The sequence below is a fragment of the Bombyx mori genome, chromosome 5, assembly GCF_030269925.1.
Source record: "Bombyx mori chromosome 5, ASM3026992v2".
NCBI lineage: Eukaryota > Metazoa > Arthropoda > Insecta > Lepidoptera > Bombycidae > Bombyx > Bombyx mori.
The window spans coordinates 15347655-15371524 of NC_085111.1; the positions used below are offsets into that span (position 1 = coordinate 15347655).

Genomic DNA, 23870 nt, shown 5'->3' on the forward strand with positions numbered 1-23870 from the left:
GTTCTTCGTGGTAATAGTTTTGTATTATATATTTTTATGACCCCATACAATTTTATGACCCCTGGGCGCTTCATTCTAATATATTACAACTAACTCTAGTAATATTAATAATAACTAGTAAATTGGTGAAACTAAGGGCTGACCATACACAGTCAGCCGACCATAACGTTACAATATTATATGTAGTTTGACAGTGCCTTTTTGACTTAATGTTATTGGTAAGAATATAATTCTTATTGTTGGCAACATTATATTCTTTCTATCACAAAGAAACATATAACAAAAATAAAATCAACAAAAAATATTACACACTACTATTTTTAGAAATTAAAAAATGGTATTTACGGCCAGCCCACATATTTTCGTTAGGAATAAAATTAATCACATACTAACTTTATCAGCACGCTTGTCGAAATCAGGATACCAGTCACCGCTCTCCGGATCGTCGGCGACGTCCAGCATGTCCTCGTCGTCTCCGATGTTGTCCTCCTCCAAGACCGTAATATCGTGTAGCTTCTCCAGGGAATCGTAGTTCGATTTATCCTTGTCTTCTTCCTTATCGGCAGTTTCTAAGGTGCTCAGATCTTGGTCTTCGTCAGCGTATATCTGTAAAAAATATGCTAATTTTTAATATTTTTTTTATCGCTTAGTTAGATGGACGAGCTCACAGCCCACCTGGTGTTAAGTGGTTACTGGAGCCCATAGACATCTACAATGTAAATGCGCCACCCACCTTGAGATATAAGTTCTAAGTTCTCAAGTATAGTTACAACGGCTGCCCCACCCTTCAAACCGAAACGCATTACTGCTTCACGGCAGAAATAGGCAGGGTGGTTGTACCTACCCACGCGGACTCTCAAGAGGTTCTACCACCAGTAAAAAACGAGGTATCTAGTAGGCACCATTACTGTTGTAGATGAAGCTACCTTGACATGAAATGAAATGATTAATTGCAGCTCCATGGCCGAATAGATAAGACGCACGACTCGTATCCAGTGATGCGATTCACGAATATCTTCCAAGATGAAGGAATCAAGTTATGAAAACAGGATTGGTTTTCAAATTTATAAATTTACGTTACGTTACTGATGGTCACATAATATTTAGCATAAGTAACACCATCCCGCCTAGTTACTGCGACCAATTTGAAGGGTAAATAGCCTTTTTTTTTAAATATAATTGTAACTAACAACGTCAATAATAATAGGAGAATAATATAACTAATTCAAAATATTAAATTCAGATAACAACTATTCCGCACAAAATAAAATTATATTAGTGTAATGTTGGCAACATTAAATAAATTACAAATCAGTTTTTATGTGTGTCTTTGACTGCAAAAAAATACTAGTTTAAATAATAATGTTTCGACACATTCATTATAATATTTCCGATCGTATGTATTGTCATCATAACGAAAATGATGCCAGCCTAAGCGTCGTTGAAAGCCATTTGTCATCGGTCGTAAGCCACGCACGAGCTCACACTAGGCCTTCATGATTGATATCGTCTTAGCTCTGTGACGGCGATAGAGACAAATTATTATAGCACTAACATAATTTGCTAACTAATAAATTCTAAAGCAATTCAAGGAATTAACTAGGAAAATTCGCGTGCCTTTAAGAGGATTGGGTCGGCTTGGGCTCGAACACTATTGGAAACGACCTCATGTCTCAAAGACATATCTGAGAGCTTTAGTAACCACTCTTTATAAAGTAGTTGTGACCCACTCTTTTTTTGGATACGAGGTTTGCGCTTATAAATAATAGGTACTTTATTCGCGTTTCGGGAGTCGAAAATACAAATAAAACTACTTCTACGGATTAATCCAGCGCTTACTAATCTCAATATATTATTTCTAGCGTTTTGAATCACACTTGTCGCGGTCACCAAATATTAAACGGCCGTCTGGTGTAGTGGTAAGTGACATGGTCACTACACAAGGGGGTCGCGGGTTCGAATCCCGTCAAGGGAAGATATTTGTATGATAAATATAAATGTCTTTTCCAGGGTTATGGATGTATATTAAATATATGTATGTGTATAATAAAAATCTTACATTTCTGTTTCTGTGTTATCTGGTACCTGTAACACAAGTTCTTTATGAACTTATCACGGGACCAGTTAACGTGGCGTGATTGTTAGTAAATATTTATTTATTATTATTATTATTTATTTATTAAACCGAAAAAGTTATTTTAAAATTTTATTAACGAGAAACATAATAAAAACAATAACGAAAACAATTCTCAATACCAAAACACTAAAAATGGTAGAGGTTACTCTACTTACACATGGTCTAATTTCATACCAGTTACAATGAAGCGTGTCAGATATTTTGTGTGCGAAATATTGATTAGATTAGACAAAATTCGATACGATATACATATAAAAATATGTTTGACGCTTAAAATATTAAACTGTTCATTAAAAAACTAAATTCTCTTTGATCCTAAAATGTGTTTTCCCTCGGGTCACCCTCGGGGAGTCATTGCGTAAAATGCCACTAGATCTGCCCTCGGGCTATTCTCCTCATACAACTTTTAATGGCCACTTAAAACTTTACCACGATGCTATAAATTGAATCAGTTTTATGATGTTCGAACCAAATGAATTTTCAAAATGTTATTACGATTCAGTCCGTTCTGCTCTAAATTTCAGCCGTGAAACGTGAGGGGGTAGGTCAGTTTTAGCCGTTACGGTTAAGAGCATAAGCATTTGTATCAGCCATCTTTTCATCATTTTTATCAGCCCTCTATAGCGCGTGGAGAGTGGCCGTCGCCATTTTTTTCGTAATTTTGATTCATCTTTGTGAGCCTTCTTTCTTGTATTTTACTAATACAATAACAGGTTTTAGGTGGGTGGCGCATTTACGTCGCAGATGTCTATGGGCTCCAGTAACTTAACTTAACAACCAGGTGGGCTGTGAGCTCGTCCACCCATCTAAGCAATAAAAAAAACGGTTTTGAATTGTTACGGAAGCATAGATACTAAATAAATAAAAATAATGTCTATAGAGACATCACAATGTGAACACCCGCCCGAACATCCATCTTTAAAGATGAGGTTCAAATTTTTGTTGCATTGTATAGCGGAACGCGTGGTTGATTTGCCACATAAATAGACAGAATCAGTCCGGGTTTCCAATTATCATTAATCACGTAAATGTATAAAATTTTGGGGTCTAATTTTTATGACATTAAGGTATGCTATGCTATTTATTTTTCATAGAAGCCGCCCGTGAAAATGTGTTAAGTAAGTTACTTTAAAAAATTGTAATGAGACACTCTATATTTTAGACCACAATAACATTAAACGAATTTGTTTTTACCTATACCTATCAAAATTCAAGTCATGTAATGTTAATTGTTTTCGATTAATTAAAACAGCTTTTCAAACAGGAGGAGTCAGACAGGTCGAAATCATGATGGTTTTGATTTACTAGATGATGACGGTTTTTTTTTGATAACGCCATCTTGTTCTTTCTTTAAAGCGGCTAGTTGCCCTCAATTAAGAAAAATAATATTATTATTCGCCAATAGGTGTCGGGAAGAGTTGATTATTGAAAATACGAATAAAACAACATTTTCTGAAAATAAATCGTAGCTAGATCGATTTATCGCCCCCGAAATCCCCTGTATACTAAATTTTATGAAAGTCGTTGGAGCCGTTTCCGAGATTCAGATTATATATATATTAATATACAAGAATTGCTCGTTTAAAGGTATAAGATAAGATAAAGTTTAGCTAGGAAACATTAACAATATTAGATTTAATATGTGTATAAGTCATATCTCCACGAGAAAATATATTCCAAGAAAAGTTTGATACCCTGTCCCCTATATTCAATATAAGTTTCGGTATTTTCTTCGAATAACATTAAATTTGCTTCTGAACGAGCAAACCGAAATATTGCTTGTAACGAATTTCATGAATCATCCATGTTTATTTAGAGGATGTGAGCCCTTGTATGTAGGTTTTCAAAGTAAACGAAATGTTGAAAGGTTTTCTGGATATTTTCGTAATTCATTTCATGTCTCCATGTATGTTTTATAATTTTATATGGTAACGTATTATAAATAATTTGGTAAAAGTAAAACAATATTCTGAAATAAAATAATTACAATAAAAAACGCAAAATTAAACTGTAAAAAGTAGTTTTGATTATGTAATGTAAACTGTTTATTAGCATTACCTCTTCACCAAATGCGATGGTGTCATCATCAAGCAGCGGGACCGTTGCCGAATTCATAGCTGGATGGTTCATTAATAATCAATACTATTTATTTCACAAATTAATTTATAATGAGTGTCAGGATAGGTAGATGGGTACTGATGAATAATTTCAACAGCAGTTAAAAATATTGATATAAATAGAAATAGTAGGTAATCCTGAAAAATTGAAAGGTCACTCACAATCCAAAGCACAGCGTTTAAACTTTGTAATTTTGGTAACATTGAACAAATGTTGGACACGGTATTGATTTTACTGATTTCATGTTGCAAAATCACATGATATAAAATCAAATCATGATTGTTTCCGTTGCTTCTCTTGCTTGATATTCAAAGTATTCGAATGGTATTCAAGAAAATAATAATTCCACGTATGATTTTAGTTGTAACTTGTAAGTGTTAATATTTCCTGGCCGATTTCAGAGAGCACCTAATTATAACACAGGCAATTCATTGTAATTGAAAAGTTGACGGCGCAATCGGGGTGCCTGCAATTACTCTCCGTTTTATTTTTATCGTACGAACTCAAGAGAATAAAAAGCAATCCTCAATTTATTGCTGCAATCAATTTCGATTCTATATTGATTGTGACAGATCCGAGGATCCGGACTACACGAATCTTATCGATACGAAAGTGATTGGTGTTAAATGAGAAACGCTTCGAAAGGCGACTTATGAACTTTCAATTTATTAGGTATATCTGAACGCCTGCGTACCGTGCTTTTGTGTGATTTGTCTGTTTAGCAGGGAAAAATAAATTATCCATTTAATATTTAGGTACGTATAAATGTTAGAAGTAAATAAAACAGTAAAAGATGGGACTCATAATATGTTGTCGTCGTGTGTTGAAATCAAATTAGGAGACAAAGTATATGGCTATTGTTGTTGAAGTTCTAGGGTACCGCGCTGGTACATAGGGCCCTCACAAGTTGTCTCCACTTGACCCTGTCTTGCGCTTCCTTGACATCACTCCAGGTCATACCGGCAGTCCTCTCCACGATGCGTCGTCAGTGGAGCCAAGCCCCACATGGCTATTGTACCGTTATTTAAACAATAACATCAGATCTAATTTTTTCCTGGTGGTGAGACCTCTTGTGAGTCCGCACGGGTAGGTACCACCGCCCCGCCTATTTCTGCCGTGAAGCGAAACAGTAATGCGTTTCGGTTTGAAGGGTGGGGCAGCCGTTGTAACAACTATACTTGAGACCTTAGAACTTATATCTCAAGGTGGGTGGCGCATTTACGTTATAGATGTCTATGGGCTCCAGTAACCACTTAGCACCAGGTGGGCTGTGAGCTCGTCCACCCGTCTGAGAAATAAAAAGAAATAAGAAAATTCTACACTACTACAGGATTAGTAGGATTTTTGTTTTAAATAATTTCAAAATATTGTAGGTATCTTCTTCGTTTTTCGCGAGTCATAACCATAATTAATATTTTGGGTTTAATCTCTCTTTTTTATTTACGATGTTTTAAACACTCACTGTCTGGTCACGGATGACGATTTGAGAACTTCTTAGAAAGGAACATTTTCCAAAAGCTCGTCTTATATGATTAGCAGATTAATTTTGTAAAATATTTACGGTTTACAGACTAAACATCATAAACGCAGTATTATATTTGGCGTCGAAATGATCAGTAAACAGCTGCCCTCGAGTGCCATGTTCATATTAAGACGATAAAATATTTGTTTTCATGTTTGTTTCCATTTCAACGTACGTACATGATACATTCGGCTAAATCTTGGATAAGCTCGAACAAAATGATGACGAGTCCTGAACCATATATATCAGTACATAGTATAAAACAAAGTCGCTTTCTCTGTCTCTATATCCCTATGTATGCTTAAATCTTCAAAACTACGCAACAGATTTTGATGCGGTTTTTGTTAATAGATAGAGTGATTGAAGAGGAAGGTTTATCTATATATTAATACGTGAAGCAAAAACTTTGTATACCTTTTTACAAAAATTGCGCGGACGGAGGAGTATGAAATTTTCCACACTTGTAGAGAATATAGAGAAGAAGTGCACAATGCTAATATTTTTTTAAAATAATGCATAAAAGATACTTTAAATCAATAAAGAAAACATTACACATACTACATACCATGTATTTGACGCACACATGCATGCATACTATTTATTGTCAAACTTTTGTTCTTGACGTCTGTGGTCAAATTGAGATTAGATTAAATATTATTTGTCTTTGTTAATATTTTTTATAGTATAGTCTTGGCGAAATTTGTGATTATAAAAGTATAAAATGCAATCATAATAGTGTACAAACTTACAATTCCAATTAATTGTAGTCGAATTTCGACTACTGCGGGACCTCTAGTATGTATAATAACAGCCATTAAATAGTGAAGAAACACTGTTATTTTTGAGGTTTCTAATGTGATGTCGTAAATAATCAATAATAAAATTTAATGTTTCCGAAGCGAAGCGAAGGCGGGTCGCTAGTGTATGCATAAACACTTCGAAACAGAAACAAGCAATCTTTCGTGGAATTTATTCGTGAATATACTTCAGATACGTATTTCCTTACAAAAACTAACTTCGGGATTTGAATAGCGACACGATCGCGTCGCTTGATACTTGGACACTAGGCGCCCTTTCCCTTAAGGCCACGATGACAATTTGAACCCACATGTGAGTCGACTATTATCAAAGCCGGCAATGTGACTTTTGGACAATTATTGGTAAATCAGAAAAACGAATTATTGATTTTGTATTCCATTGGCAGTCACAAAACTCTTCTGAACGACATCTTAGATAAATAACAGGTTGAGTATTAACCTTTATTTAATGCAGGTTTTGAACCGTATTCTTTGAAGGAGACGATTATATTCAAATCAATCTGTATTGACATATCAATAACATTTTTTTGTCCAAATGCACAGATTGCCACCTTTGATAATAGACGACTCATGTATGGATTTGTGTCAGCGTATTCTCTTTGCTATTCTTCGACACGGATTTTCTATATAACAATACTACACACGTAAAATATTTGACATAATTCCGAATATGTAGTTGAGAATTCTTTCAAGATGCGTCGTATAATTTTATTCCAGTATGAAAAATGTAAAATCTAAACTGTAGTAAAACTATAGTTAAGATTTACCACCAATGCATTTGTTATTTTGACAAAAAAAATAATTTATATATAAAGTAAAAACACCTTATCAGTGACGTTTTTTATTTATTTAACAAACATATTTTAATAATTTGTGGCTTGAGAAAATAAATTCAATACTAATCCAATATAAATTTTGACTGTGATTTATATTTATCAAAATGATAATGATACATTCCTCCCTAATTTTCAGCAAATGGTTCGACCACTAAAATTGATCAGATAAATGGAACGCCATTTCCTTGAAATTGCCTTTGATGACCTGTCAAATGGAAAATGGCTACGATCTGACGAATGAACAATTGAAATAGGAGCTATTATTCCGCGAGACTGAATTCAAATAATGATTTAAAAAAAGGTTTTATTTATTGCCTTTGTAGGCAGACGAGCATACGGTCCACCTGATGGTGAGTGGTTACCGTCGCCCATGGACTTCAGCAATGGCAGGGGCAGAGCCAAGCCGCTGCCTACCGCTAAAAAGATAAAGTGTATAGTTTATGTAAAAAATACAAATATTCGACACGAGTGAAGTTAATAATACACCTAATACAATGAACAAGCTATTATCAATACCACCATTACGAGAAATAGTGCCACGCGGTTTACGTCACATAACTAATTTAACAAAAGCATTGAAGGAATCAAGTCTATATAAATTCTCTTTCAAATGATGTTTTCCTTTCGAGACCACAGATTCCTTTTACCTTTCAATCTTAACAAGAACACAAAGGAGTAAATAAATCACAATTCTTTCCTTTCAATGTATCCTTAAATTGAACACCAATGAACATTCAATTTAACTTGATATAAGACACGTCAATGTTTATGTATGAAAGTTCCTTGAGTTGGCAATTGATCTGAATCTCTCGAGGGCACATGGCACTATACCAATTTACCACATGCGGGATTTGATTCCGGGAAGATTATGTTCTGATCTCGAAAACTGTAGGGTTTGTGTATTTGACGTGATTGTTTTTGGAATTATTGAATTCGAATAGTTCTAACTGGGTCCGAAAATAAGGTATTTCTTAATTATTGAGAGAACACGAACCAATACATGGAATATGAAATTGGGTAAGCAAAAATCATAGGATAATAGTCCATTATATATGTGGTAATTTCCCTATTAAGTAGCTCTGGACATTACAAGTAACTGAATTTATTTTATGATTTAGGATTCGTTTCCTACCACTGCCTACTGCATTGTGTTGCTGTTACGTAATACAACGCAGGGCGAAAAACAGACTTGTATTTTGTTCATAACAGATTTTTTTTTCTCAATCATCATCATACAATTTAAAATTTTATGATACTTTTTAGGGATAAGGTGGCCTGGGCACCTGGCCTGCCCTGGCGGCGGCTAGGAGGCTGTTTCAGTTTCACCAAGACCAAGGGTGTGCATAATACTATGTGGACAATTTAGTATGACCAAATTTGATGATTTGAGGCGTAAATTTTTGTTTAGCTAAGATTGGCAGTACAGCTCTTTTTTATGATTATAATTATTGATAAGAGAGGTAAAAGAGAACTCATAGTCTACCTCAAGTTAAATGGTTACACATACGTTATAAATGTCTTGAGTCATAAGGTCGGAGTTTCAAAATAAATGTATTGTATAATGCCTGATACACTATTCTATTCTACACTATTCAAACCAAAACGCATTATTGGTTCGCGGCAGAAGTAGGTGGGATAACGATGTCTACCTATACGCAGGGGGATAGGTTAAGTATTGGGAATTTAACTGCAAATATAAGTGATATTACTGCTGCTACAGATGCAGGATAAAGAGTAGCTAAGTTATTAGAGACGTTTGGCTGTTAATCTAAGGACGTAAACCAGTTTCTCTTGATTAACAGCTAATATAATTAAAGCCTGTGACATAACGCTGCGTTAAATCATCGATACTGGTCTCAAAGGCGTCAATCGGCTACGAAATACCAAGAAGCTTGTACAATTTTCCTTGAAACACCGTTCTGTAATGTAAACTAACTACAAAAGGCCAACGCTATTCTTTAGTTGCTCCGTCATCTCTATATTCGTAGGCACGTAGGTGTTACGTGCTTGTGTACTTTTCGAATGTTTCATTTCGGAGGCACGTCGAGTGCTAATCTCTTCGTTGGCACTGAAACAAGGCGGCTATTTAGTGCATAACTGAATGTTTACTTTTATGGTTCACTGTCACTTAAAATATGTTGAGCTTAGAGGGACCAAATAAGTATGTATTTAACAGTTATCGGAGAACCTACCTGCAGACCACAATCTTGTGGAATGAGATCGATCGAAGTCAATGCTACATTGCAATAACGACTTTAAATTCAGTGTGCCTGGAATTATAATACTATAAAAATTATTAAGAGGCTTAGGAACAAATATCAAACGGGAGTAGGACTAACGGGAAATCACTATTTAAATCTAGCTCAAAGACCGGAGTCGCAACATCATACCTTCTGATTAATGGGTACATGTAATCTAATGCGACTATCTCTGATTGAATTATATCAATGTGATTAAAAATATAATATTGGGGCGTTCCATAAAGCAATGTTCCATATGTTACCGTAAGTTCCATGGGGAATGCTCTGAGGTATTGTTTGAGATGATACCATCATCTCGCTTTTTCCATCGCACCGCCCGCCATCGGGGTAGAGTTAATCCTTAGAACCACTCCGTTAATCCACAGTGCGTTTCTAGAGATCTTTTTTGCCACGTACCAGCCGGCTTTGGAATGAGCTCCCCTCTACGGTGTTTCCCGAGCCTATGACATATCCTTCTTCAAACGAGGCTTGCAGTTCTTAACGGTAGGCAGCGGCTTGGCTCTGCCCCTGGTATTACTGACGTCTATGGGTAACGGTAAGCTCACGATCAGGTAAGCTATATGCCCGTCTGCCTACAAAGGCAATAAAAATAAGCATACTATGCAAGCTCTATTTAACCTCGCATGAGTACCACCATCCTAACTATTTCTACCGGGGGTAGTCATTCGTTTGGGTTCCAAGTTTTGTATAGGCCTTATAGAATACAATTAAGACTTTGACCTCATGTTCTACAGGGGTGGCCGCTTTCGTCTTGGAGAATATCTGTAGCGTACTATAATCACTTAACACAAAGTGGAAGATGAGGTCGTTCAGAGGTCTAAGTAACAAAAAGAAACAACTAAACTATTTTGATCAAAGTTCAATAAAAAAGGCTTTATTTAATTTAATTATTCTGAACGAACTCTATGACGTCACATGTCAGCAATGTCTACTCCGTACAGGGAAGTCTTTATGTTCGGAAAGCACTGAGATAGAATAGAAAACGCTTTGTATCGTACTCAGAATTATATACAAGGTTAAAATGAAAGAAATTCATGTCGTCATTTGTTATGTCTGCTCGGACTCCGCACAGGTAGCTCTTTGTATCCGGGATTAAACGTATGATCGCTGATTTGTATTGAAAAATTCTTTCGGTTTGTTTTTTAAAGAAAATATATGTCAGTGTAAGTTTACTTTTGTTTTCTATGTACTTCTGCCATCGTGGGCTATGTTACTGGTGGTAGGACGACTTGTGATACCACCACCCTGCCTATTTCTGCCGTGAAGCAGTAATGCGGTTCGGTTTGAAGGGTGGGGCACCCGTTGTACTGTTACAACTGAGACCTTAGTACTCTCGTCTCAAGGTGGGTAGCGGGATTTACGTTGGAGATATTTATTGGCTCCGGTAACCACTTAGCATCAGGTGGGTCGTGAGCTCATCTTTACATCTAAGGAATAAAAAAGACCATATTCTGAATCTTCAGGATATAACTCTAAAGATATGTGACGGAAATTCGTACTGGTTAATGTGAACATCTTTTTTTTTCTAATAATTAGCTAAATCACGGAAATAGCATTAATAGATTTCGGTGAAGTCTAGCGTGTAAAGGAAGACTTTATTAACTGGCCTTGATATTTTAAAGGGCTTAGGGTCCGACGAAGTCTTGCGGCGCGTTGGAGTAACAATGGCGAAGATCGATTCGCGAGTCGTAATTGTTACTTTGAGAACTTTGCTATCTCCGTCAGAAGTAGCCACGGACTTCAAAGGACTGTGAGAACACGAAGTCATCACAAAAGGCACGATAGCTCTATAATCTGTTTGGCGATCTTCGCTTGACCGTATGGATCTGTATATTTGACCTGAGTTCAGCCATCGCATTATTTATAATAAAGATTTCCATTTGAATGTCACATGATTCAATTGGGTACGAATCCTTTCATGTGTCACGTTAATCAACAGGAATACCAGCTGTTTGACGAGGCTCACTCTCGGGTTTTTTTACCATTTCTTTCAAATCATAACACTAATTTTAATAAGGATCTGCTTTCTTTCACCTTTACTTTTAATTCGTCATTAAACTTCTGTGAAGGGCAGATACTTGTACACCAGTTCTTAAAGGTCTTCGTAACAGTTACGTAATTAAGCTTAGTCCCAAGAGGGACTGTTCTTCATCTTGGAGGAAGGGAGAGATGCTTCATTCTAGAAATTTCCAGTACGAAAATGATTGCCATTAAAAATGCATTCATCATTCTTGTGCAGTAAAGTAATATCTAAGTTTAATATAGTATGAAATGTGAGCTGCCTCTTCCACCATTGTAACGTCAGATCCTACAACTATAACGACAGTCCTACAACTACAAAAGATTTGGTTGGTATTGTTTGCGAACTTAACATAGTTCAACACGTGGACGCGATATCAACACCCCAGAAATAACCTTTCAACTTCCGCATAAGTTCTCCTACATGTGTCAGTCGGGTGTTTGTTACATTATGCAACAAAATAAAACTCAATCACGTATGTACGGACGCACGTTAAAATACCTTTGTTATTACGATACCGACGTTCACAAAGAAGGGTGCTCCGTGTACGTACGTTTTTCTTTTGTAAATTATTCAAATTACCTACCCGGTCGGGTTCTCAGGTAAACGTTTGTCTTGCCTTATTGAATATTACCGAGCACCTGTAAATTTGTCTGTGTCAAAGACTACTTCGATGCTTTTTTTTTGCCTTATTCAACAATAGGATTAGGGATCCCAGCGTACTGCCTCTTTCTGTCAAATCAGTCATACGTTTTGGTATGAGGTCGTTATTCCTCATATCTCATGTTGGTGATGGCATTCTCAGCCTAATATAAAGAGGCTTTAGTATCCGCTTAAAGCAATTTATGTATGTGAACTGTACATCAATTTATAATATAAGTAAAACATTGTAGAATTACTAGTAAATTAAATGCGCGATCCGTAAATCTTAAAGTAGCGTTTAAACCAAAGAAAATCCACATTTATCATCTTAAATTCATTTTAGATTTATTTCTTTAAACACGGGCTTATTAGCTCTAAAACTAATTCTCGAATAGAATCTTATCTTAGCTTAAATATTATTTTAGTATGCTAAACTAAAATATTGACAAAACAGTGAGAATGTCGTAATCACTTAAGCATTTCATCGGTGGTCTATAGTGACGCACATACAAACAAACTAGCGTATTTAACATGTTTTTGTTGAACACGCCGTGTGTTTTTGAAGCACGTAATTACATGCACGGCGGCACCTTTGCACGATGCCAACAAACTTTATTACATTGCAAAAGCTGATGACATTTATGATAACGCGGAATTTTCCCTTTTTATTAGTCCTTTTGGGATATTTATGTGCGAACGTGATTTTATGGAAGTTCGATACGTTGGCTGTTTGTTTAATGTGCCTTTGCTTATTTTCCATTTATGAAATGGCCGTCAATTTTTTACTGAAGTAAAAACCTTTGCGTTTTGGCAATTGCGTTTGACAACTGATGTTATCAGTGGACTAAATAAAACTCTCACACACAATGCACCCAATTAATAATATTTTTGTCCTATTAGTGTTGCCATAGAATTCCTATGAGTAAATACTAGTGTTGGCCAAGCAATTCAAAAACAAAAAAGCACATTAATCAAGCTAGAATGCGAAGAGCGTTGAGATCGGTAGGCAGCGGCTTGGCTCTCCCCCTAGCATTGCTGGCGTCCATGAGCGATGGTAACCACTCACCATCAGGTGGGCCGTATGCTCGTCTGTCTTCACTAGTGGTAGGACCTTATGTGAGTCCGCACGGGTAGGTACCACCACCCCGCCTATTTCTGCTGTGAAGCAGTAATGCGTTACGGCTTGAAGGGTGGGGCAGCCGTTGTAACTATACTAAGATCTTAGAACTTATATCTCAAGGTAGGTGGCGCATTTGCGTTGTAAATGTCTATGGGCTCCAGTAACCACTTAGCACCAGGTGGGCTGTGAGCTCGTCCACCCATCTAAGCAATTAAAAAACCAAAAAAAAAAACAAAAAAAAAAACGGCCAATAAAAAAAAATCGTTTGGTCAATACTTACAGGGACATTTGACTATTATTACATTACATAGCACCTGACTTGGCTGCGTCCCTGGAATTGCTCGCGTATATTAATAATGGTGACCGTTCACCATTAGATAGATTAGTTTTGTTATCTGCCTACAAAGACAAAAAAGTCCCAAATAATTTTAATTCAAATTATTCAAAATGCATTTGCAATTCAAAGTCATAAAATACCACCATTTTGACTTGCAACATTAAAAATCAACTAACGTTTGAACGCTTAATGAGAGTTAATAACGTTGACGTAATTAAGTTATTGCCCGGAACACATCGTAGCGTGCAATAATGGAAAATAAAATAATAAAAAACTACACATTTAAGGCATTAAAATTTAACACCTTTAGATGCCTTTTTTTTCCTACCTATGCTGATAGCCTTGAGAGGCTGTTTCAGCTTCACTTTAACGTGTAGGTGAGCTCACGGGGCTCAAATCGGGTGTGGTACTAGCATTGGCTCTAGCCAGAGCAGTGCTTCGCAGAAACTACCACCGGATCGGAAACATGACCCACTGAGAAGATCCGGCGAGAAACTCAGTGGGCTGTGTCTATGGGTTAATTTACTCGTCGAGTCCTTCGTCCAAAGCGACGGTTTCGGCGAGGATGGTGACCGGGGTTACTGCCAAATGTGGTTCCTCACGTGGCCGTTAAATGTTATGCAATTCCTTTAAATTATACGTCGTCGCTCGTAAATAAAAATACAAATTTTTTTACGCTATTTTATTGCGGCGGTCACAACACTATTTGTTTAACTTTAATAGCTGATAGAGCGTTGCTTTTTTTTCAACAAATTTGTCTCTTGTCAATTGTCAACGACATCGCTACGCAAACAACGACAATTAACAAGTATCCATTCGATGATGTAATCTACCGTTTTTTTTTTTAAACATACTATAATAACTGACGATTTAAAAATAATAGCCCACGCACACCGATCGCTATGAGAATTTAAGCAAATGAGCCGAAATCCAGATAAACAAAAATTTTTTTTCAATTTGGAACTGTAATAAATTGATCGCGTTTTGTTTCGGTCTGTGTACTTTATGTATCGCATTTATTTTCACAATCATTTCTTTTTGGATATTATACCTTGAGGATAGATTTTAGCTATTCGGTACAACAGCTTGATCGGCAGTAATTTGGAGGAGCGTTAACAAAAAAAAATCGTAATTCAAATAGAACAAAACTCTTAAAATATTTTTATTTTATTTAATAGACTTAATTACAAAATTATTTATTTATTAGACTTTTACTATATATTTACACCCGTATCTTTAGTCGTTCACACGAGCACAACTCGACTCGACTCAACCTCCAACGCGCGTTTTGGTATGCTTAGTCGTAAAAATAAACTCCACTCAAACGTCCTTGAAAAATTTTCCTAACCGGAGTGAAGTGATCGAACTGTCAAGTTAAGGTACGTCGCGACGTACCTTGAACGTTCCTCAAGGCTGGTTTTCTATCAATGACAAATAGTATGTGGACCGCAAATGGAAATATATGATATTGTTGTGCAATGGCCTGGATCTGTGCATAATTCGCGCATATTTTGATAATTTAATTTTGATAATATTTATTAATAAAGTAAATAGTTCGAGGTTAGACATTTGAAACTCTTTATTTTATTTACCTACATAAGAGACATATTTTGCTTACTACCTGATAAATAAAGTCAATGCGATTATAAGTTTTATTTATATAATAATAAACTGGTGGTTGTGGAAAAGCACTTCAACAACAAGATGCAACCAAAATCACACAAAAGCGGCGAATAAAAATACAAATCCGAATCCGGATCCGAAATCTAAAATAATAATAGGTTAGAAAATAAATAATACACTTTCAGATTTACCGCACGCACACATATTTACGAATAACTCAGCAACCAAAACATCAAACAAGTTCATCTAGTGTCAAACAGACAGCGGCAGCTTGACTTTGACATTAAACAATGACCATAGACTACAGAACTCTATAGGTTTGATGCTAGCTTGATCAAATTTTCATCATTATTACCTCACTCGAGGACAGTTGAGGAATATTGTAATGGTCGACTAAAAATACCAAACTCGAGTAAGTTTGGAGGGAATTCTTGAGCATCATCGGATGAGTTAAGAGTGGAAGACTATTTTACGAAACGTCTAAAGATACGGGCATTAGAGCCAGTGTATCAAAAATTTACGTGAATGGTGATGATATACGATGATAGTACATTACTTGAAGAATTCACATAGTGCTAAATATAATTGTGTCGAATAATGTATTATAACTATTATATAATTTAATTTTATATGTTAAATTAATTCCGTTCTCACTAACTAAGCAGAATATTTCTAAATAATAACTTTTTGCAAAATAATAATACATAAATATATTATATTCGTGACACAAAATGGCAGGACATGTTTAATTTTTATAAAACATGTTTTACGTCGAACGTAAAAAACGAATGCAATTTCGATTTGTACGATGATTTTATTTATTTATTTATTTATTAGGCTCACAATACACATCACAAGCTAAAAAGATACATAAAAAACACAAGTAAAAAGAAACAAAATCTAGCTTGCAACATAAGTTATGTGCGCACGACAAAACAAGACATATAGTGCTGAATTTGTACAACAACGATTGTGATTAACAAACAAAGTTTTTAAATTTTTTTTATTGCTTAGATGTGTGGACGAGCTCACAGCCCACCTGGTGTTAAGTGGTTACTGGAGCCCATAGACATGTACGACGTAAATGCGCCACCCACCTTGAGATATAAGTTCTAATGTCTCAAGTATAGTTACAACGGCTGCCCCACCCTTCAAACCGAAACGCATTACTGCTTCACGGCAGAAATAGGCAGGGCGGTACCCACCCGCGCGGACTCACAAAAGGTCCTACCACCAGTAATTACGCAAATTATAATTTTGCTAGTTTTGATTTTTATTACACGATGTTATTCCTTTACCGTGGAAGTCAATCGTGAGCATTTTGTTAAGTACGTATTTCATTAGAAAAATTGGTACCCGCCTGCGGGATTCGAACACCGGTGCATCGCTCAACACGAATGCACCGGACGTCTTATCCTTTAGGCCACGACAAGAACAAATGTGTAGTGTTTGCTAAATGTAATGTGAAACATTTTTGAAATATGACATATTTGAAAATAAAAATTTTTAGTGTTTATGTTTATAATAATAAAATAAAATTGATAGAAACAGAAACGCATCAAGTAAAAGATATACCAAAAAGAACAAACCGAGAAAATGGCTTCGTATGGCACGTTGTAATGGTTTTAATCATTGGAGATATAGCTCAATGAGGATTGACAGGCAAGCGGTGCGTCATAAAACTCATACCAAATCTCTATGCACCATGATAATAGGACACGCTGTGCCGACCTCTGGGATAAGAGACAGAAGAAGACGAAGGACCTGTGTTTGCTTCTTTTTTATTGCCTTGTAGTGAGACGAGCATACGGCCCACCTGATGGTGAGTGGTTACCGTCGCCCATGGACTTCAGTAATGCCAGGGGCAGAGCCGCTGAACACAGTTACGCTCGAAAAAGGTTACATAATGAGCATTGTGCTTGTAATTGGTCATTTACAGCCCCCGATACCGTTTTAAGTTTTATTATAATAATTTTACACCCGGCAGCATAGATAATATACATAACAGCAGGTATTAGTCGCATTATTCAAATTAAAAGTTATTTTGAGTCTTCTACGTATTAAAATAAAATATAATGAATAACTAATTAATGAAAAACATATATAACTGGTTTTAAACAGTAAATTTGTTCTTATTAAATGCAAAACAAAAACATTTAGATGTCAAAGCATCATTTGCGGTAAGGAATGTTTTTGAATGAAACAATGAATCAATTGTGTGATAAATACTGAAATTGTATTCAATATTATGCTTATTATTTATTTTGTTATATACAAACTAAGTTTGTGAGTCAGAATTCAAGGAAACAGGAAAACACGTCACAGATAATGCAATAATGCTCTTAATAAAAATCCTATAACTATATGAATTTGTCACAGCCGCGAATATGAAAACAATTTTCTGTTAATAACCGAATAACAATCAAACAGAAATCGTATTCCTTAAAACATAAATTCGGGACATAATAATCGATAAGACGATATAATTTTAAATTCTATCTATCGAACACGACGTGTTTGTGATCAACACAGTAAGCCTCTTATCGTGGCCGCCTCACATTATATCTCCGAACCAGGCGACGGAGCATAACAAAGCTGCCTTTACCCTAAACGTGTCCCATCGGATTCTCCCGATCTAATCTCGGTGCTCTTAGGTCCACCCCAAAGACCGGTACCATCGAATGCCACAAAGAGTTGAACGTGCAACCTAGCCCATATACGCGATCCATTGAGTTTCTTGTCGAATATTCTCAGTGGGTCGCGATTCCGATCCGGAGGTAGATTGAGCGAAGTATTGCTGGTCTTAGCAAATTCTCTCAGGTTGACCCCGTGACCTCATCTACCAGTCTGCGCCTAGCTGGAATAGCCCCAACGATTAGGTAATAAAAAACAAAACAAAATCAAGACCGAAAATTTATGAGTACTAGAGGTCCCGCAGTAGTCGAAATTCGACTATAATAAATTGGAATTGTAAGTTTGTACACTATTATGATTGTATTTTATACTACTATAATCACAAATTTCGCCAAGACTACACTATAACAAATATTAACAAAGACAAACAATATTTAATCTATTCTCAATTTGACAACAGAAGTCAAGAACAAAAGTTTGACAATAAATAGTATGCATGCGTGTGTGCGTCAAACACATAGTATGTAGTGTGTGTAATGTTTTCTTTATTGATTTAATGTATCTTTTATGCATTATTTAAAAAAAATATTAGTATTGTTCACTTCTTCTCTATATTCTCTATAAGCGTGGAAAATTTCATACTCCTCCATACACGCAATTTTCGTAAAAAGGGATAAAGTTTTTGCTTCACGTATTAATAGATAGAATAATAGTACCCGGTACCTAATCAAATTCTAAGTAATTACATAATGTGTATCTATTTAAGACACTTCGGAGTTTGGATTGCGTTTGGAACAGTCAAGCATTCTAGGAAACTAATTATTTGTCTATTACATATTGTTAATGTTTAGAATAAACATCATTACTAAAGTGTAATTTAGATGTGGATTTTTGTACTCATAAATACAATCAACATAAAGAAGTTACTTCGTGTACTTACAATTTTCACGGTTACAGTTTTTATTTAGGTATAACAATTATCTGCTAAGAAAATATAATAATTAATTTAAAAAAGGGAAAAAGATGTTGTTTTAAAATTTGTTTAAGAAAAGAAACACGTTTGAAGCATCTAATTCTTTGTCTAGAATGAGAAGATGAATACATATTAAAAAATTCATAATCGAATTCGAATTATTCTTTTGTCAATTTGACAATAATCGCATTCAGTGAACTTGAATGATAAATCTTGGATACAAAAAAGTTGCAACTGATTGGTGCGAATACTCTTATAAATTTAAGAAAATATATCAAGGGATAGTAGTCTTCATACAAGTCGAAAATTCGTAAGCCAGAACTATTTACAGTATGTTTCTTTATGTAAACATAACAGCGTTATATCACTTAGGAATCTGGTATTATATATTTTTTTAATTTAGTTCTTGCCTTTATGTAAACAATGTAATGCAATTGTTATGGAGATTTTTTTTTAATGACAGTAGCGTACGAACAACATAAATATATTATGTGATATAGATTAAGCGTGTTTCTAACTCTTGAAGGTATTGACGTCAAAGCAGAAACTAGGTCATCACCATGGACACCTGAGAACATCGGTACGTTCATAGGATATTTCTATCGTGCCGAAGACTATCCAATTCATTTAGCTACAATAAATCATACATCCAACGGCTCCTAAAATAGCTCCGACAACTAATATGTTATGTAAATCTAAAACGCTTTTGAATGTATGATATCATTCGATTCGTTTTGACTTTTTTACAAACAAACAAAATGGGCTATTTAGTATAATAATATCTATATTTGTTAGGTACAAGCGCAGTGATATATTTATATATATAAAAATGAATTGCTGTTCGTTAGTATCGCTAAAACTCGAGAACGGCTGGACCGATTTGGCTAATTTTGGTCTTGAATTATATTATTTGTTATTGAAGTCGTCGTGGCCTAAAGGATAAGACGTCCGGTTCATTCGTATATAGCGATGCAACGGTGTTCGAATCCCGCAGGCGGGTACCAATTTTTCTAATGAAATATGTACTTAAAAATTGTTCACGATTGACTTCCACGGTGAAGGAATAACATCGTGTAATAAAAATCAAACCCGCAAAATTATAATTTGTGTAGTTACTGGTGGTAGGAATCTTGTGATTCCGCACGGGTAGGTACCACCACCCCACCTATTTCTGCCGTGAAGCAGTAATGCGTTTCGGTTTGAAGGGTGGGGCAGCCGTTGTAACTATACTGAGACCTTAGAACTTATATCTCAAGGTGTGTGGCGCATTTACGTTGTAGAAGTCTATGGGTTCCAGTAACCACTTAACACCAGGTGGGTGCTAGTACACAAATCTAGGCAATAAAAAAAAATGTGGACGTCCAGAGAAGGTTTAAAATGTAAATAAATATGAAAATGCTCGGAATTAAATAAAAAAAAAACAATTTTGTTTTTCCTTTGATGTGTCCCCCGTCGGACAGATTCCTTTTGTTTGTTTTAAGTTTATTTTATACAAAAGCTCAGGTCTTTTATTTGTTGATTGAGGCACTACAAAGTCTGCCGGGTCAGCTAGTTCATAATAATATTATCTATAGTTGTTTCCATATATCCTGTTACGCGAACGTTAGTAGCATTACATTTTTTATTTTGTACTCCGTATTAGTCTAGGCGTTTTAGAGTTAATTCACCAGGTTAGAAACCTGTGAGCTCACCTATTCGCTCGGTGAATCTAGCATGACCCCTTGAGGTCACTAGAATAGGTAGGAATAATAAAGAGCTAATGAGTGTAAAGGGCCTGATCAAAAGTACGTCTTACTATAATGTAAAATCATAAAGCAAGCTCAAGTTAAAACAGTAATGTCAATTTAATGGGGGTTCGTTTTTCAATCTTTTTTTTTATATTCCGACCTAATTCTACAACACAGCCAAGTTTGACAGTTTATCCGATACGTCAAAGTGACAATGTTTATATTTTTCAGGAACGTATTAATTTGTTTTTTACTACTGGCCACATAACAATATAAGTAATAGAGGTACAACTCCAGAAGAATAATATATGTCAGTCCCAAAATTCCCAATGGAATATCGTAAAAAAAAAGCTATAAAAATTCCATGTCCGTCGTGCACCTGCCGATGACGCAATTATGCAGGGGAAACCGCGCGAAATTACGTTAACCCAGATACGAGTCTGAAATAGATCAGATGTAATGGTTTGAAGCGCTTTATTATATTATGTAATACTAACCTACCAGTGACGTTACATTTAAAAACTTTAAACTTAAAAAAATTTATAATTATGAATACTAGAGGTCCCGCAGTAGTCGAAATTCGACTATAATTGGAATTGTAAGTTTGTACAACATTATGATTGTATTTTATACTTCTATAATCACAAATTTCGCCAAGACTACACTATAAAAGATATTAATAAAGACAAACAATATTTAATCTATTCTCAATTTGACCACAGACGTCAAGAACAATAGTTTGACAATAAATAGTATGCATGCGTGTGTGCGTCAAATACATGGTATGTAGTGTGTGTAATGTTTTCTTTATTGATTTAATGTGTCTTTTATGCATTATTTTAAAAAAATATGAGCATAGTGCACTTCTTCTCTATATTCTCTATAAGTATGGAAAATTTCATACTCCTCCGTCCGCATAATTTTCCTAAAAAGGGATACAAAGTTTTTGCTTCACGTATTAATATAAAGATACTTGTATGTATTTACTTACCCGAATTAATACAAGCGATCGTATATTACTGAAACAGTTATTATTTAAAACATTTAAGTATTTTATTACAGTATAGAAAACAAGCATCATTCATCCAATAATACCCTTGTAAAGTTTGCCTGGAAGATACCGATCTAAACGAGATCTTATTGCTGCATTAACTCGACGCTTCATACATTTACTGTGTGAGTTTGTGGTGTCTAATACAAACTACGAATTATCAATATCTATCTATTTCTATCTTGTTCCTTTTTATTATTTATGGGTTTATTCGTAATTTTGAGACTAAAACTAGCAATTGTTTTTTGTTTCCTACAGAGCTGGTTTTGCTTAAGTAAACAAATTGTACAATTGTAATTGAAATATTAAATGAGATAAAAGTCAAATACATATAGGTTCAGTTTAATATCTATATCTATACTTCTATACTAATATTATAAAGAGGAAAGATTTGTTTGTTTGTTTGTTTCGAATAGGCTCCGAAACTACTGGACCGATTTGAAAAATTATTTTTCCATTAGAAGCCGACATTGTCCCTGATGCACATAAGCTACTTTTTTTAAATTTTTTTTTATTCATTTTTTTGGTTTCATGTGTGTTTTAATGTTTCCGAAGCGAAGCGAGGGCGGGTCGCTAGTAATTAATAAATACGTTCTTGCTAACCAAATAATACGCAGAAAATAACCGAAAACAAAGAATCTATCATCTTAGTCAAATCACTTCATGATACAATATTCGTTGTCCTTAAAATCTGTAATTTGTCAAAATAGGAAAATGTTAGAGTAGCAAAACTGGCACATACTCCAAAATGAAAATCATGTCCACGTTCCTTCCGTTAAAAAAAGCTGCAATTAGATTATTTTATAGAATTTATTTAGTTTCGTTTTTTATATGTATACACACGCTATATACCAGGGGTGGCCAACCGGTACATCGCGATCGTTCAGTCGATCGTGGCAAGACAAAAAAATATAAATATGTACACAGAACAGTCTGCGCAACGTAATCACCAATTGCTGCACGCATCATCTTCATCTTGTATCATTTATTAATGACCATTACGTCACATTATTTATCCTCTCTTTCACACAACAAACAGTTCTCTTTTAATATATAATTTCAGCTTTATGTTAATCTTTTCAATAAAAGAAAATATACTACTTATTTGTATACTGACCTATTGTTTCACTAAATTTCAAGAAATGTCATTATTAGATTTTAGAGTTACGTCAGTAAACAGTAGATCTTAGTTCTAATCAAATTGGCCACCCCTGCTATATACACATAACTTGCTAAATTTAATGTCGAAAACTGAAAATAGAATCTCATGGAATTACGAACAAAGGACATTTTATCCGGCTTAGTAACTCTGTCGGTTTGTTTTTTTTCTTTTAATAAGCAGTAGACCAAACATCAGCTAATGGATTAGTAATACGATATGGCATTGTCCCTTTGACGTGTGTGATGAAAGTATCAATCGAATCTAAACAAAAGAAGTTTTTGTCCGGAGCCGTTGGATTGACGTAATTAGATGGTGTAGTTTTCTAAGAGTCTGAGTTTACCACGGCCCACTTTTTAGTTTGGAACTAACAGTTTCCGATTTGTTTACCGACTTAGACTTTAGTTATTGTTTCATGTTTTTTATACCATGTTACCTATTCTTGGACCCCCGTTACCCAAACTCAGTTCAGAGGTCAAATGGCAAACGCTCTACTTTAAATCAGTAAAAAACAAAATCTGTTCTTATATCTGTCAATTACTCAATTACTATCTTGGTAAATAACATGGTCCATACAATTCCGGGTAAATCTACTATATAAATACGATAATATGGTTCATGATTCTACGTAGTAACGGACTTATAGATACAAATGGTAGTTTGTAAACTAGAGGGTAACACAAGCGATTGTTCATCCCAGGAAAATACAACGTGTTTTATTATTTATACTGGATACAAAATATGCGACTAAAGTTGCGGAGCATGTCTTGTATCTAATTTTTTGCTGACCGCAAGTAAAGATGAGGTAACGGAAAAAGAATTTGGAGATCAGTGTTTTTTTTTTTGTTTTTTGATATCCCGTTTATATGCTGGTTCAAAGTAATTATAACGT

General features: G+C 35.1%; 2 long non-coding RNA genes across 2 annotated transcripts; one reads left to right on the forward strand and one right to left on the reverse strand.

The window, feature by feature from the left end:
* Window positions 1-7420: 7420 nt before the first annotated feature.
* LOC134198957 (uncharacterized) lies at window positions 7421-12354 on the reverse strand. The gene is made up of 2 exons (XR_009973256.1): window positions 12299-12354; window positions 7421-9499 (listed from the first exon to the last, which is right to left on the reverse strand). It is a non-coding gene; the product is annotated as an uncharacterized LOC134198957 (long non-coding RNA).
* Window positions 10419-11577, forward strand: LOC105842208 (uncharacterized). The gene is made up of 2 exons (XR_001139937.4): window positions 10419-10855; window positions 11315-11577. It is a non-coding gene; the product is annotated as an uncharacterized LOC105842208 (long non-coding RNA).
* Window positions 12355-23870: the final 11516 nt, after the last annotated feature.